The sequence below is a fragment of the Diorhabda sublineata genome, chromosome 2, assembly GCF_026230105.1.
Source record: "Diorhabda sublineata isolate icDioSubl1.1 chromosome 2, icDioSubl1.1, whole genome shotgun sequence".
NCBI lineage: Eukaryota > Metazoa > Arthropoda > Insecta > Coleoptera > Chrysomelidae > Diorhabda > Diorhabda sublineata.
In genome coordinates this window covers 25,081,971-25,098,473 of record NC_079475.1, presented here as the reverse complement: position 1 = coordinate 25,098,473, position 16,503 = coordinate 25,081,971, and the positions used below count along the sequence as shown (strand labels likewise).

At 30.0% G+C, this 16,503-nt stretch overlaps 1 protein-coding gene across 3 annotated transcripts in view; it reads left to right on the top strand.

The window, feature by feature from the left end:
* The window catches only part of LOC130440697 (uncharacterized), a 57,384-nt gene that overhangs the window by 878 nt on the left and 40,003 nt on the right, over positions 1–16,503 (top strand). Inside the window, exons 1-2 of one of the 3 annotated variants that reach the window (XM_056773980.1) lie at positions 11,211–11,393; positions 15,363–15,443. The exons of 1 other annotated variant lie outside the window; for it this stretch is intronic. The gene's annotated coding sequence lies outside the window, so the exon portion shown is untranslated. Of the gene's footprint in view, positions 1–11,210; positions 11,394–15,362; positions 15,444–16,503 lie in introns of those variants that run through there. One more of the 3 variants, XM_056773979.1, reaches the window with a different exon arrangement.

The following is a 16,503-nucleotide window of genomic DNA, read 5'->3' as shown; positions in this document are numbered from 1 at the left end:
GAATAATTTATAAGTTTAATAATTCTACTGCTTCTAATTTATTATAAAAGAACAATATAAAATATTCTATTTTATTTATATCCTGTAACTAACACCACTCTATCCCAATCTATCTATCTATCTCATAATGGAACATATATTGAAGAATCAGTACCTCAATATCCTTCAATATAATTAAAACATACAAAAATGGAATATAAATTTTTGTAATCACATAAATAAAAATCCTCAAAAGGTAGATGGAAAGTTTATTTAAAAAAAGCTATTATTGATTATTAAATAATTTTCAGTGTACCTAGCAAATTGTCTTTGATGCAATAGCATTTAATTATCAGATTTATCAGACTAGATGAATAAAATTTGTTTCTTATTTTACATTTTTTGTATGACTGGTTCTTTCATAATGTGTAACTTCACTTGAAATATTGATTTCACCTATAAATATATGCATGTAATAATTATATACTTTTAAATATGCAGAGAAGATATCTTTTTTTGTTATTTTTATTAAAAAAATATATATTGAAAGAGGCGAAAATAGGCTGAAACACAAATATCTATAGTTAAGTTGCTTCATTGTTTTCATTGGATTGATGGCTTTTTAATTTATTTTTGAATTATTATGTTTGTCCTATGTAAACATAGATTTTATGAGTGTTACTGTTTTGTTTTTCTGCGTTTTTGATATTAGATTAAATGTTTTGATAGTGCTTTAATCCCTTTGTGACTTACTTTAATCTTATATTTACTAAAACAATTTGATAAGAAGTGAAGTTTTATGTTTTGGTATGTAGGATTTCATTTGGTAATAATATTTGTTTTTCTTTTCTGAATATTTATTATTTGTCTTTTTTTTACTATTTAAATTCATGTTCCGATAGTAAGTATAGCTTTATTAGCCAAACTTTAGAAGATAGGGTGACAATATAAATTTAAATATTTTGAGGGTTAGACAAGGTTATACATTCTATGAAGAAATATAGCCGCTCAAACTGAGCTGTTTTGACCCTGTATTTTTGTTGTCAGCCCACATTTTATCCCTAATTAATTACAGCTTATCATATATTTTTGAAGTGTCGACTATTGTTCTCCATTTCTTTTTGTCCTGCATCTGTTTGTTTCAGTCACTTACTGCCAGATTTTGTATATATTACACAATTTGATCTTCCCATTTATTTTTTGGTCTACTAGGAAATATTTTCTCATTGGGTCTCCATTCTTTAATTTTCTTTGTACTCTGCCGTTTTTCCATTCTTTTAATGTGTCCATATCATTGTATCCTTTTTGCTGTAATTGTATATACTAAATCCTCATTTTCTAATATATTCTTAATTTTATAGTTCATAAGTCGTCTATATTCATTATTTCCAAATTTTCCTACTTATTCTCCTCTCATATATCTTTAGTTGTTCTTCTTCCATATTTGTTAGTCTCATAGTTTCAGGAGCATATGTAATTACTGGTTTTATCGCAGTCTTATAGATTTTCAATTTGGTTTCTCGGTTCATTCTCTTGCTCTGCATTATAATTTTGTACTTATTATGTGCCATATATCCAGTAAGAATTCTTTGTCTTGTCCCTTATTATGCCTTCAACTGCAATGTTAAACAATATCTCTGAGAGTTCATCACCCCCTGCTACCATTGCTCTAGAATGTAGCATAGTCATTCTCACTAATTGTATCAACTTTTGGGTACTTGTAGTTTTTCCATTTCCTTTATAATTGTCTTCCTTTTCAAACTGTCGAATGCTTGTTTGAATTTGATGAAAAACATTTATGTATTAATGTTTTACTCATAGCTTTTTTATTTTTATTTTATATATATATTTATTTTCATATTTCCAGTTCTACTACCTTTTTCAGTTCATTTATTAATGTTGTTAGTTGTATATGGTATTAAGCAAACAAAAAAAATAAAAACTCAATTCTAGTCACTACCTTTTAAGGGTGATATTTTGGAAAGGGGTGGGTTGAGGAAATTTTGTTATAGGAAGGACACATCTTGATTTAATACGAGCAATCACCTCCTGAATTTTGTCGAATGAATTAAGAAACACTGTATATTATATGCATTTTATTCTAAATTTGATTGATTTGTTTTATTTTATCAACCTATTGATAAACTTCTAAATATAATTATTCTATTTATATCAAATAAAAATAATCTAGTTATTCACCCATTAAATCACTATACTCCGAAATTTATGATCCCTGCTTCTAGAATTTAGTATTTTGCTTTTTAACTGCAAGAAAAACAGACAAAACCAATTTTAATTGAATTTAAACAATCAACTATGTTAAACAAGAAACAAAAGAGGAAGAACCATTTTCTGTTACTATCTATTAGCGACAATATGAAAATTGTCTTCTAAAATGTTTATACAAATCATATGATATATCAAATATGAAAAAATGGTATTGGAATGTTAACATTGAGTTAGGTGTAATATCAACTGAATCTGAATATATATTAAAATCTTTTTCTCGATTTTAGGTCTCTTTTGATAGAAAATTTATTTCGTTTTGACCTATTTCGGTCTCAATCATGATATGACTTTACATTTTGCGTAATTATATTAACCAATAGATCACCTGTAATATTAATATCAAAAATCTTCTTTCATAGGAAACGAGAAAAAGTGACTGGGCGCCAGACCTAGTGAATACGGTGGGTGTTCAACCGATTCGAAATGTACTAAAAGGCACTTTTTTTATCACATGAGGTCGTTTCTTTGAATTTCTTCCTTTACCTTATCAAGCAGTCATACATATTACCTTTTTGAGGATGACCACAATCCCATTACTATTCCAAAACACAGTCGCCATCATATTTCTAGCCGATAAACTGTCTTGACTGTTTCATTTTTTCATGAGTTTACTGGAGGATCTAGATTCCACGTACAGTTATAAATAGACGCAATAAAATCGACTCATGTTCTTTAAATATTAAAATATGTTAATTTTCGTGGATTTTCAAATTTTCTGATATTTAAAGTCAAATAAATCCTATATGTTATATGTTTTGATGACTGTTTTAATTGCCATTTCAATTGACACGCACTCTATTTACTTTGAGGCCAAGAACTCATGAACCGCACTAAGTACTTTAGAAAATTTGTCTTATCTGAGAAAGTTTTGCAACAGTTTTGCAATAATTGGATTACAAACAGCAACACGTGTGAATTGCGAACACATTACGTTTACGAAATTAACAAAAACAGCTTCTCTGTGAAAGTTACAACTGTTGCATAATTTCTTGTACAGAATAAATTAAAACTAGACATTTAATATTAACATCCGTCTAAAAGTATTTGCGAATAGTGCAAATAGCGTAAGTAGGTTAAGAGACATCTCAGTAATAATACCTGTAGTGAATGGATTTGAATTATTGGTTAATCCCTTAGGGTTTGCTATTTTATGATGTATTCGAGGTATTTTCATCAGACTAGTCATGCAATCTAGCGAAAATTCGGGTAGGAAGATATCCATATTTAATGATTGCAATTTTGTATACAGATTTTGCTATAAACTCTCAAATAATCTATATTATATATTTTTTTAATTGCTCCTCGCGTCGTATTTAGAAGGAAAGTTTATAAGCACTCTGTATGTAAAACTATCTAACTATCATATCGATATATTTTCCTTCATTCACATCCGTATTTATTTCAGTTCAAAGTTAACCTTTTACATCGATTCTCGACACTACCACTTGAGTATTTTTAGTTGAGGCGGTCGTTCTCAAAATCGAAATAGAATATTTGTATTCGTGTATGGGTGGAGTGTGAATAGACATTCACTGATATTAATAAAAAATTTATTTATGTCGAAAATATATGCGATTGAACCTCGTAGAATGATGTGCTCGATGAAATAATTTAAAAAATTGATTGCTTTTATGAAATTGTGATCGGAATTTTTCTTACACCCCGTTCTAATCTGAAAGCCAGTAAAATTTTTGAATTATGATTCAGTTAAAACTTCCTGTCGTGAAGGGCTTAACAAAACGATAACAAGTTATTACTCACCAACACGTTTTCGTTCATAATTAGTAAACATAACCTACAATTAAATATAGTAAACAATCAGAAATAACAAGGTGGTACAAAAAAGTTAACGACTTTCTAAAAAAAATATTATGTGATTTATTAAATATTAATCCAAGAGCCCCAACCAAAAAGTAGGTTCTGAAAAAAACGTACGGTAACAAGTATATCCGAGTGGGCGACATGGGGGACTTCAATTAAGACGCCATCTTGAAAAACACGTTTTATCAAATATCTCGCGAACCGCACATCGTACGACAAAAATTTTAAAAATCATTATTGTAGATAATAATATTTACCATGTTTTTTACTTGAAACTTTTTTTGTACAACGCATAGGTATTTAATTATAGCGCTCCAAACTTTTTTCAATATGGTTTTTGCTAAATATTTAGTTAATGGTCAATGATAAATTAAAAATGGTGGTAACTGAATTGTAGAGCATAAAATATTCTATAAATTTCATTCGAAACCTATGCGTTATACAAAAAAAAGTTTCAAATAAAAAAGGTGGCAAATATTTAATAGAACCTGTTTTTCAAGATGGTGGCTGAAGTGAAACACCCCCCCCCCATGACGTCCACTTGGATTTACATTCAGGGGACACCCTTGAACATATTAAAAAAAAATACCTGTTCCCGTACGTTTTTTACAAAAAAACACGGCTCTTGGCGTATATACCAAAAAACAAATTTCCCGCTTTCTATTTTGATTATTAGACATTAAATATGTGAATATCCAGTACTTGGTTGTTCGACGCAAACCTTTCAGGAATTGGTAAACAAGTTATTTCCTCTATATAAGCAAACCTATTTACTACCACTGTGTCTAGATCATCAGCCAATCTTTTTGAACACTCTTTAAAAAGACGTTTCTCCATCTTTGGTCATATTTGAATACTTGCTATGCTATATTTTAGGAATTCTTTGTCATTGATTTATGAAGTTATACTGGGGTTTTTCTCCTGGATAATGAAAGTTGTGCTATAAAAGAGGATTTTTTTAGTATTTCCATCCACATTTGATTGGAAATTTAAACACCGATTTCAGAAGTTACCATTTGAATAAAAAAACAGAGCATGTTATTTTGTCAAATAAAAATAATAGAACTGTCGTGACGTACGTCATCATATTTATAAAGTGAGAAATCAGAAATTCAGTGCCTGTTATTTTTTCTTTATAAAATTTATGGACCTATGTTGTCGTTCGATGAGGTTAGCGAACTTTGATTGTTTAGACGGAACTCGAGTTTTGTAAGTTTATATTCTACCTTGATCAAGTATATATTAGCTATTTGTATTTTTGTAATAGAATGCAATCATAGTTTTGTTTCACTAAAACATTTCTGAATAAGAAAATCTGCTTTGCAAAAGTGTTTTAGATAAACTTCATTTTAATTTATCAATTGATATTCTACTCTTCCTCTCTTATTTCAAAAATCATTAACATTCCGCAACAAAACAGACTACGGAATTGTAGTATTGTATTGTAGTAGTCAAGATGACTTTTCAGAAACTGTAACCCGAGTTCAGGTAGATCATCTATCAGCTGATTGCAGATCTTAACCCAGAACGAGGTTCAGATCACAGTTTCTGAACGTCACATTTGATTCTCGGTGGCAATTTCAAATTTAAAACTTTAGATTTTTGTTACTTTGTTGAGCGTAAATTCTTCCATGATATTTATTTAGTCGCATAAAATATTCTAGATATTAAAGTGCAAAATCACGGATTACGGAAAGTTTAAGTCTAATGAGCTGTTTTTATGCTGAAATGCCAAAAGTATAAAAATCGTAAAACTAAGTAACCTATCAATGACACTGCTCATGAGAATTGATAGTAGACAGCCATTTAAGGGGAATAAATAAGTTCAAAAAACCATAGACAAATGAAAAAACCTTTGAGCTGATCGCACCGAACCCACCGATCTACCAGGGTAGAAAGGATTATAATATATGATCATGATCGGATTAACCTGATCATAGTTTCCGAAAAGTCCTAAGTAGTCCATTCTCTAACTTTGTAGTTGTAATTGTTGTCGGTTCTAAAGATAACCAATAACGTGAACTGAATTTAACTAATGAGATTATCTCATTATCTAATGAGAATTGCGCACTAATACGCACGAACGCAACCAAGACCTAATTCTGAATTCAATATTTGAACATACTTTAAGTATTTCATTTAAAAATCCAATTCAAATACTTTTGGAATTGAAAAAATTGTTAGTGGTAGTAAAAGTGAAAATATAACAAGGTATGCTTTCAATCACTAACGAATGATTATATTTGCATAGAGTTTTCTTTTATTGTACTCCAAACCAATTATAGAATCTAACATACCATAATACAAGGGCAGTTGCAACAAACTTTGCCCACGGTTCTTGTAAATGCTGTCAAAACATCGGATTTATATACGAAAAATTAAGAAAAACAGAAAAATTTATTCCAATCAGAAACATCTTTATGCAATTCAATAATCATTAAGGTGACAACTATAGTCTCAATATATTCCAAGTAAGCCCGGGCGGTAAGGGTGTCTGACTTGTGTTAATGCTTGTGTTAATACTGCTTTATACTGTTGAAACATCAATTGTTGATGATAACGTTATTACAAAAGCTACAAATGAGCAAAAGCCAGAAATTGTTTTATTCTACAATGAAACAAAAGGTGGCGTAGGCACGGTCGACTAAATGAGTGGCAACTCCAATATTTCAAGTATATGGTCACGTTGGCCATTTAGATATGGCACAATCGAAATGTAACATGAAAAAAGGTCACCTTGAAAAAAAGATCTTCACAACTAAGGTTACCAAAAGCACTCAAGAAGATGTTGAAGCGCCGAAGGAATGTCACCAACAAAAAATCAGCGCTGTATATGTACACGTTCTAAATATATTAAAACTTTCAGTCACTGTAATTTTTGCAAACAAACCATATGTCAAAAACACTTGAAGTTAATTTATAGTTCTTGTTACGATAAATAATAAAATTTCATTTAATATTTTTAATTAAATGTTATAATTATATTTTTCAAAGTTTATGTTGACAACGAAGTTTTTTCTTGGATCTTTGAGGAAAGATCTCAATATTAGGCTGATTATTATAATGTTTTATGAACAGTAATAAAGTTGATTATAGTTTTTATTCACGTACGCCACAGAACACAAAATAATAAAATGCTGGTATAATTCCATTAACTGATGCACTTTGAGTATGTGGGTTAGCCGATTTAGTGGTTGGAAATCCACTGCTGTGGCAGAAGGATATATTGCGAAATCGTTACAAATTAAAGTTGATACAGCTAGAAAAATTATTAGTGAAACTACAACATGTACAAACAAACTACAACATGTAAAAAATAACGTTTTCTACGTGTAGAAAATTACGTATACGACGCGACCAATTTTTTACATTATTCGACTTTTCTACGTTGGGCGCAGGCATAGTTCGCAAATGCGACGATCCGGCACAATAATAAGATAACCAAGACTTTAAAAAAAAGCGTCCATTGTCCAAACGAGCCGTAGCAACTACTTTTTTAGTATTTGTTACTTTATGTTTCCATCCGTCAATCAACAATACACCTTGGACGAGATCATCATTTTTTATCTGCTGTTTGTACTCATTAAAACAGGGCCAGCTACTGTTTTTCTACAAGGCACATTGTAATGCGGATATTCAAAGCTTCCACGAAATCTCTAAAATACTTTGACTCAGATATAACAAAAGGTATGTTGCAACCAAAAAAATTTTCCTAAGAGAGAATCAATTATTTTTTCTTGTTGAAATTGATAGGAACATTTGCAAATCTGAAAATAAATCGGAGCGTTAATACTTGTTCAAATTTTTATTATGGGTAAATTTCAGTATTTATTTACCTCGTTATTTCACACATGGCTCAAATGTATTTACAATTAACATAAATGTATTTAAAAATCCTATTTTCCATACAATATTTTTTTACATTATAATGATTCTTCTCGTTTTATTAATATATTTGAAAGGTTATGTTTTTCTCTACTACAGCCTTGAATATGGTGTAGAAAAGTCACTTTTTTACGTTTTCTACATTTTACTCGTACAATAAGTAATAAATATAAAATTATTTGGTTTTCTTACCAGTGACCACGTGTTCTATCGACGTTGAAATAAACGAAGTAAACTTCGCTTTAAAGTTTTAATAATTGTGATATTTCGACTATAAATATGTATAATGATAAATATGAAAATGATTATTAATAAATAAAATGAAAGTTGTAAACTGTTTTTCTCCACTTTAGAAAAATATACAGTCGAAGGAAAAGTATTTTAACCAACTCTTACATTAAACTGAGATTAATCATCTCGAACATCAATTGAGGTTAGTTTCCTCTTACTGTCGGCATATTATTAATTAAGATTCACTGGGTTTGTCTTTCTGCGTAGATCCTATTAACAAATTTACAATATAAGGCCTACAAGAATCGGTGGGGTGTGAGGAACGCACACTATCAATAATTATTATCATTAAGACAAAACGAAGAACCATCAGCAACATCTAAGATTTTCCAAAATGAGCAAAGGTTCATATTATATAAAATATTGAACAAAAATTGAGTGGATTTTTGGTATTAGGTTGGTTGGGTTAGGTTAGGTTAGGTGACTAAGACTATAATCTTATTGATGAGAAAATATTAACTCTTTGTTATTCTGTTATTAACTCTTTTATAATTTTTCTCCTTTTATTTACGGTAATAAACATTTCAAGCTAAATACCGGGATTGAGGAGACCGTCTTTAAACCCCACCCTCCCATATAATCTGTGCGGTTGAACCACCGTGTGCTCGATCGTGCATTACAAGAATCGATAGTTTCGTCCACAATATAATAATTTATAATCAATTTTCTATGATCTCCTCGATTTTTTTTAGGGTATCATGATAAGTGCATCGTTTTTCAGAGGTATATTGGACCCAATCATCGCTTCGCATAAATCAGCATCAAATTCTTGTTGTTCATTAGATGGCATGAACGACGGTCTAAGGGTAATTGAATATTTTTCAAACTGTGTGAACTTTGAACATTCGAGAACCAAAAAAATATTCAATAAAATGCATTCTATCATAGCGAATACGTCGACTTGGCAGACGGTAACGTCCACCTGCGTCCAGATTTTTGTATGGCTAGTTGATCCAGCCTGCAGTTCTCGGTGGATGTTCAGCTTGTAGGCTGTCTTCATGGCTTCGCTAGATCCAAAGGTGGGAGGCCCAGTAGGACTTTAAGGGCCCTAGTTAGAGTCGTACGTCTGGACTCTATGATAATGAGACACGCGAGGTGCTGGACTCTGTCCAGCCGCATTTTTGATTTCACTTTTTCCTTACAGGGCCACCACACGAAGGTTGTAAGAGAAGAGATCTTAGGCGAAAGACCTCATGTAAAACCGAACGCTCTTCTGCATGCCTAGAAAACACAGGTGGCCTCTTTTACTCTGTTATGCACGTGCCAGAACAGTTTTGTATCCAGGGTTACTCTCGGATATTTTAGCGCTCTAGAGTACGTCACGTCTCCCAACGTTATATTTGGGAGCGTGCCATTGCTGTGCCTCGTAGTGAAAAGGAGAAGCTCGGTTTCCTTGGGTTGATCCTTAGCCCTTAGGAATGGTACCACATGTTCACCATCTGCAGGGCTCTTGTCATAGGGATCCTACAAGCGTTAATTTTGTATTGATTTTAGTTTCACTATTGTTTGTAATATTTTACTTGTCTTTTATACTCCAGTTGGGTTAGCTCAAAATCATTCAAACGGGATATCAAAGCAGTGGACGAACTTTTTCCTGTAATCGAATTTTGCATTATAATATACGGGAAAATTAGCCGATTTACGACATATTTTTGAATGTCACTACAATAATTATGTGAAAATGAAATTAGCGGATAGCTAATTTAAATGCCTCAGAAAATTTAGTACTTACAAGTAATTTTATTTGACCATATATAGTTATTGTTGCAAAAGGTCTAAGAAATAAGAAATTGAAGAAATTTATACCTATTGTTCGATACATTTTCATTAAGACGTAGTATATTTAACAATAATCAGTTTATAATTAAGTCATAATATTGGTTGATCCAAATAACGCTCTAAACCTCTATATCCGTCCAAGTTTTATCACCACTAATCACTATAATTCTTTTTTTGGTTACAATCACAAATCGAATGATATTCGGCATAAATAATCTTATTTATATACACAATATCTGAGCACAAAATGGGTGGGATGAATTAATACACACATTACTTACGTAATTTATTAATACACTAACACTTAGACGCTTAACTATTCACTAATATTTAAATTATGTACATAATTAACATCTCATCTACGTATTCACTGTGCCATCAAATTGTTGACTGACTTACGGCTGCTGGAATCTCGCTTTATACATTAAAATCGTTTCTAGAACCTTCGACTACTGTTAATCTATAGTTTGCGGTGGACAAACAAAAAGGCATTCTCAGAAATTGTCTCTAAAAAACAATCATATAGAATAATCGGTGAATTCCTTAAGCTTAAGTTTTGATAACATATTGGAACAGGACCGGCTTCACAGTCTGTATCCGTAGGCGAGTTCCTAACAATATCTTGAGTAAACTTTTTGTATAATAATAATATTTATATATTATAATAATAATATTTGGTAATAATGGCCTGCCTTTCAATTTTAGTTTTTGAATTTTTCCCTTGTATGAATATTCACAAAATGTTTTAGATGAAAACAATTTACTTGCAGTTATTTATCAAGGTTTTCATTTAAATAAGTAATAGAAAATTTATTAGATTATATTATTATTATAGTTTAAATAATGAAATCTGCATTACCTCAGCGCTTATGCACCAGCCACCTCTGAAATATTTGATTTATATTAAAAGTAATTCATAAGTAATTCCTTTTTTTGTTGGCTAAAAATTGAATTGTCTTGTCTTTTTAATCAACAAATATTTATTGTCATTTCTAATCGAGATGTAAATCTAAACATTTTTGAATCTATTTTTATTTCTATTTTCAACACGTGCGCATTTTTTCGAAGGACGCACTCTTGATTTACATCTTTTTTATTTTCACTAGCACCTTTCGGAAGTGTATTTCTAAAATACGACAAACCACGCACATTTTACAATCGGAGATTTCGCGGAAATCAAATCTTGAAATAAAATCAGTGGAAAGTGAATAGTCTTACTATATATAACCCGACAAAGCCTTTAACAGTTTTCTCGAGTGCTCGGTGTATTTTCACACAGTTAATATATCAGTTTACAAACATTCTTACGATCACTTAACTTTTTCTTCAAAAAAATCTTTGTTTAGCAGGTATGTTGTAATTTATTTTTTATTATACTATTTATCTGAGAACACACAGTTTTTATCCGTTTTCACAAAGATGTAAAGGTGCCATTTTCAGAACAGCGTACGGAAATTTTTTTCCAATCCTCGATTTTTTTTCGTGCGCTAGATAAAAAAAATACAATTGAAATTAATTATAAGGAAAAACAATTATTTATTTATAATACTTTTCTGAAAACAACATAATTAGTATATTTAGGTCGTTGGTATTAATAGTAACGTTTGTATTATTTATGCAGAAGTTTAGTCTCTTCGGTATTTGATTGTTGTACAAATTGTGTGATATTTACCTGACACGGTAAATAGTCTAGATGTACTTTTTTGGTGACATGTATTTTGACTATAGGACTCACTTTTTACTCAATATACTCAAAACTTCGTTTCTGATGGCTCACTTCGGTCAGAATAAATGGATGATCTGATGCTTTTCCAAGAATTTTATTAAATTCCTCCGTAAATAGCTTACCTTTCTTTTGTTTACATCCACGCAGAGGGTTAATAACTATGGTGACTTCTAGGTTTTAGTTATAGATATTAGGTTTAGTAACATTGAACAAATTGCCTGCCTGCAAATACAAATTTTAGTAATAAAACATTGTGACTGTGAAGTCTTTATTACTAAATTACGGTGGTCCCTTTATTATCTTTAGAACGTAGCGTTTTGAGAAAATTCGTATTGTCATACACTTTTCGGTTCACCGCAAAGCATCTACGGAGATGGACGTGGACAGTTTTTTGTGCGTGTGCAGGCAACCGGCAATCAATGTTTTGAGAAACAATGTTGAGAAAAAAAAAAGAATTTAGTAGGTTTATAAAAAGCTTCACGTGGTTCACGAATAACTTTTCTAAATGCATGAGGGTAAACAGGTTGATTTTCTCGACCATTCAGAGATAGTTTTTGAAATCTTTCCATTCGTTAAGTAAATAAACATCACTATATGTTTTCCTTTTTAATAACCAATGCTTACACAACTTTTTTCGCTTCCTCTTCAATGTTTTTGTATTGTTCATCTTCAAAATAAACTTACGGCCTAATAATACTATCGCTTCATCGTCGTCAATCAGTCAACCATAGCAAAAAGAACTTACCTTCCGCGGATGAACGAGTGTTTGAAGCTTAGGGATGGCGATTCTTTCAAAAATGATCGATTTTTGAAACGATTCGAATCGTAACCCGATGAATCGATTTCTAAAAAAACGATTTTGTATTTACAATGTACATATAAATCTATTTTATAAAAAAAAGCAAGTACCATAAAAACAATCTCTGGGATCTCTTATCAGTGACATCAGAGATTTTCAGTTCAGGGGATTCGTTAATAATAATTATTTTTATTACCATATCATAGAATGAGATCATGAGTATAAAAGAGAGATTTTTATTATTTTCTAAATGTATTTATTACATTGAAAGCTTTTTAAAAACAATAGTCTATCAAGTCTACTGGGATCGAAGCGGTTCCGTTCGTCACTTGCGATGTTGTCGCCAATTTTTTTCACCAAAACAGAAAAAAACGAATGTCGATTTTCAAGGGTGAAATATCGATCTACTGAATCGATTCAGTACAACATATAGATTTAAAAAATCGATTTATTTGGTCCGAAGGATCGATTCTTCGATTAATCGATTTCAGATCGCTATCCCTAGTAAGGCTTATGACACGTGTGAACATCGAAAGGACGCATTCAACAGAACAGCGTATAAGTTTATATTAAACTGACTAAAATAAAGTTTTTGAAGTATATATTTCAAATTAATAATTTGCTACGTCGGAATATTGTCAAAAAGTCAAAAAGCTTTTCTCCCATTAAAATAATTGAAATTAAATATTTCCTTACTTATTCAATGTCTTATTGGCAAGGATTAGAAATTTATATCTGGTAGTTATGTAAAAATTTTTGCAAAAATAACCATCAAAATGACAGTGTTGCCATTTAATAAAATCAACAATGATGTCATATCTATAAATTGGAAAAAAATGCGAATAGAAATATTAATCGATGGGCTCCAACATTTTGAACAAAATTACACACATATTCAACGAACTCAATATTCAAGTCTACAGTCAATTTGAAAGTTATTTTATGATTATAATATTTTATTACAAAGTTCATATATTCTTGATTAATTTATTCTCCAATGATAAATACATAGTTTTCGAAGGTTTGAAAAGATAAACAAATACTATAATCAATTAAGGAACAAAACATGAAAAACATCAAAACGTAAAACACATTTCCTTACCATATTAAAAAGGACTTTCCAATTTATTACAATAAATATTATATTAGAACTAGTCATAAAGGATATAATACATTTCGAAACACTAAAACAAAAAACAAATTCAAAAATGCTTGAAACAGATTCAAATAAAAGAAGAAATGCTACATATACATAGGAACGAGTAAGCTACCATTTGATAAATAGACCCAAGCAATTTGAGTAAAATTTAAAATTCTATTTTATAAATTTCAGTGTACTTGAATTATTTAAATGTTGGTTCCTTTTTCATTTTTGAGAAAGGCCAGCCAAGGAAAATTATTATTATTGTAATTGAAACATATTTTAATTTTGATATTCAAGTTATAGGTAATCTGTTGATTAAATAATTAAGCAAGTTGTCAATGTCAAGTCGTATTTTAATAAAGACTGAAATAGATCGAGTCCTCAATTGTTTCCTTTTTGAAAAAACTAACAGAAGAGACCTAAAATCAAAATAAGTTGGCTACAGAAATATATAAAACTGGGACTGAAGTCATGATTAAGTTAATCTTAATAAATTATTGTAAGTAAAATTTTATTATTGTTATACATTTATAAATTTTTTTATATTGTATTTGACCATAACTTCAGTCCCAAACGATGGATACATAAGTATTCGAAAGCTCGGAAAATATATTGAAGTTAGTCCACTTTGGTGTTTCCTTGCCACGTTCCCAATAAAAAAACCCCTTATGTATAAATATATATGTATATATAAAATGTATACTTTTTATTATCTAATGACGTCATTATTGATAAACACACATGTTCGCCTAATCGTCGGTTGACCTTCACGGATATTTTTTATTTTCCATATTATTATACAGGGTGTTAATTGTTCAAATAAACTTTGTTTTTTGTCATGAGCAATGCCCTGTAATTCGAAATAAATGATTACAGTTGGTATATCGAAACACGTTGTTTGTTGAAAACAAGTTTCATGTTCAAGAGCAAATAAATAGTAATTGTAATTGTATTTGCCAGTAATAAAATTACAGTGATGATACAGTTAAAATTTATATTCTAGTGGTAAAGTCACCAATTTTTCTTAGAAATTTTGAGAAACAACAACGAAAATTTGTATTTAGGAAATATTCATAATTGTATTCAAAATCTATGCACTGGCAGTGAAAGCAACCCTTTGTAGGGGATTGAAATTTTATAACCAATATTAACTCGAAAATCGATAGATTGACCAATTTTAAAGAACTTTTGTTTGAAAGTTTATTTTAAAATTGAGACTTATTAATGATTCAAAATGAATAACTCAAAAAGTTAATCAGGTTTCAAAAAATGTAGAAATTTCTTTTTTAATGACTCCTGTAAACTCAATAATAAGGATTGAGTTATTGCCTGTTAAGGAAAGCTATTTTTCTCCCAAAAAGAAACCATTCAAAGGTCTAATATCTAGAAAAGGATAAAATTTCTGAGAAAAACCATTACATCATTACAAAGTAAATGAAAAGCACTTTATGATGAGCAAGTAAAAATATTTTTTGGCATCCTTCCTCACTATGGTGATAAAAATCGGGGCATAATCCACTATTTCATAATTTTGTAAAAACGGATTTTTTTTTAAATAAATAAAAAATTATTAGGGATATGGAAAAATGTTTTCACCATTAATTGGTTGTACGTTTTTTTTACCAAATTTTTTTTTTCTATTTTTGCAGCGTGATAATTTGAGGACTTATGGCAGTTTAAAGTTCGCATTCGTATTAATCAAGCCTTTATCTATCCTGATAGACCAATGGGTAAATATAATCAGTTAATGGGTTGTTTCATTTGTCTATGGTTTTTAAAACTTTGAAAATGATGTTTAATAACAATTATAAAATCTAGTATCTATTATACGACTAAATAGACCTCAAGGAAGAATTAACGTACAAAAAAGGAATAGTTCTTGTAGATCATGTTTTAAATTTTAATTTTCCACCGAACATTGAACGTGACGGTCGAAAACTGTGATCATTCTGGCCTCAGATTAAAGTTACTGAAAAGCTTTAATATGAATGCTACACGTTTCAAGCTGTAATCATTGTCGTGTACACGTGGTGTCATTTTATTTTGCATTATTACATTTTGCTTCAATACGAATTAGTTTCTGTATTATTGCTAATAGCAGAAAATTATTAGTATTGTTTTTTGATAAATAATTCGTACTCTCAAGGGACGATTTTTAGGGGTTGAAGCATCTCGTCTAACAATAATTCAACATGACGCAATTTCAATGATTTAAAGATATAATTAAAAAATGTTTGAAGTTTATTTTGAAATTTGTTGCTCTCAAGTTATGATTAAAAGGGGTTATATCTATGAAGTTAATCATAAACTTGTCCGAGGGTGTCAGAGATGTACATTTCAACCAAATAATGGTAAAATATAAGGTTTTTTATTTGTTTTTAATAAGAGGTATTTTTCAATTCAAAATATAAAGTACATGTCGGTTTAGGTATGTTTTGAAGAAGAGGGTACATAAAGTGCTAATCCAAATTTTTATGAAAATTGGTGTCGTTTTTCAAAACTTGAATCTTACAGTTTTTAACTGCTGGTGACTAGACTATAGGAAAAGTAAGCGTTTTTGCAAACGTGTTGTTTTTAACATTTAACTATCGCTTTCAAAATATCTATTTAAACTATTTAAAAATACTCATTTTATATTGAAATGTCATGTAAATGCCAACTCTGTTATTTTTAATGAATATTTTTAAACCTGAATTTATAAAAAACTTGATTTTTTTTAAAGTAAATACATTCAATCCTGCTTTTATGTAACTTTTCACACAAATTTTTCAACAATGTAATACATGTGAT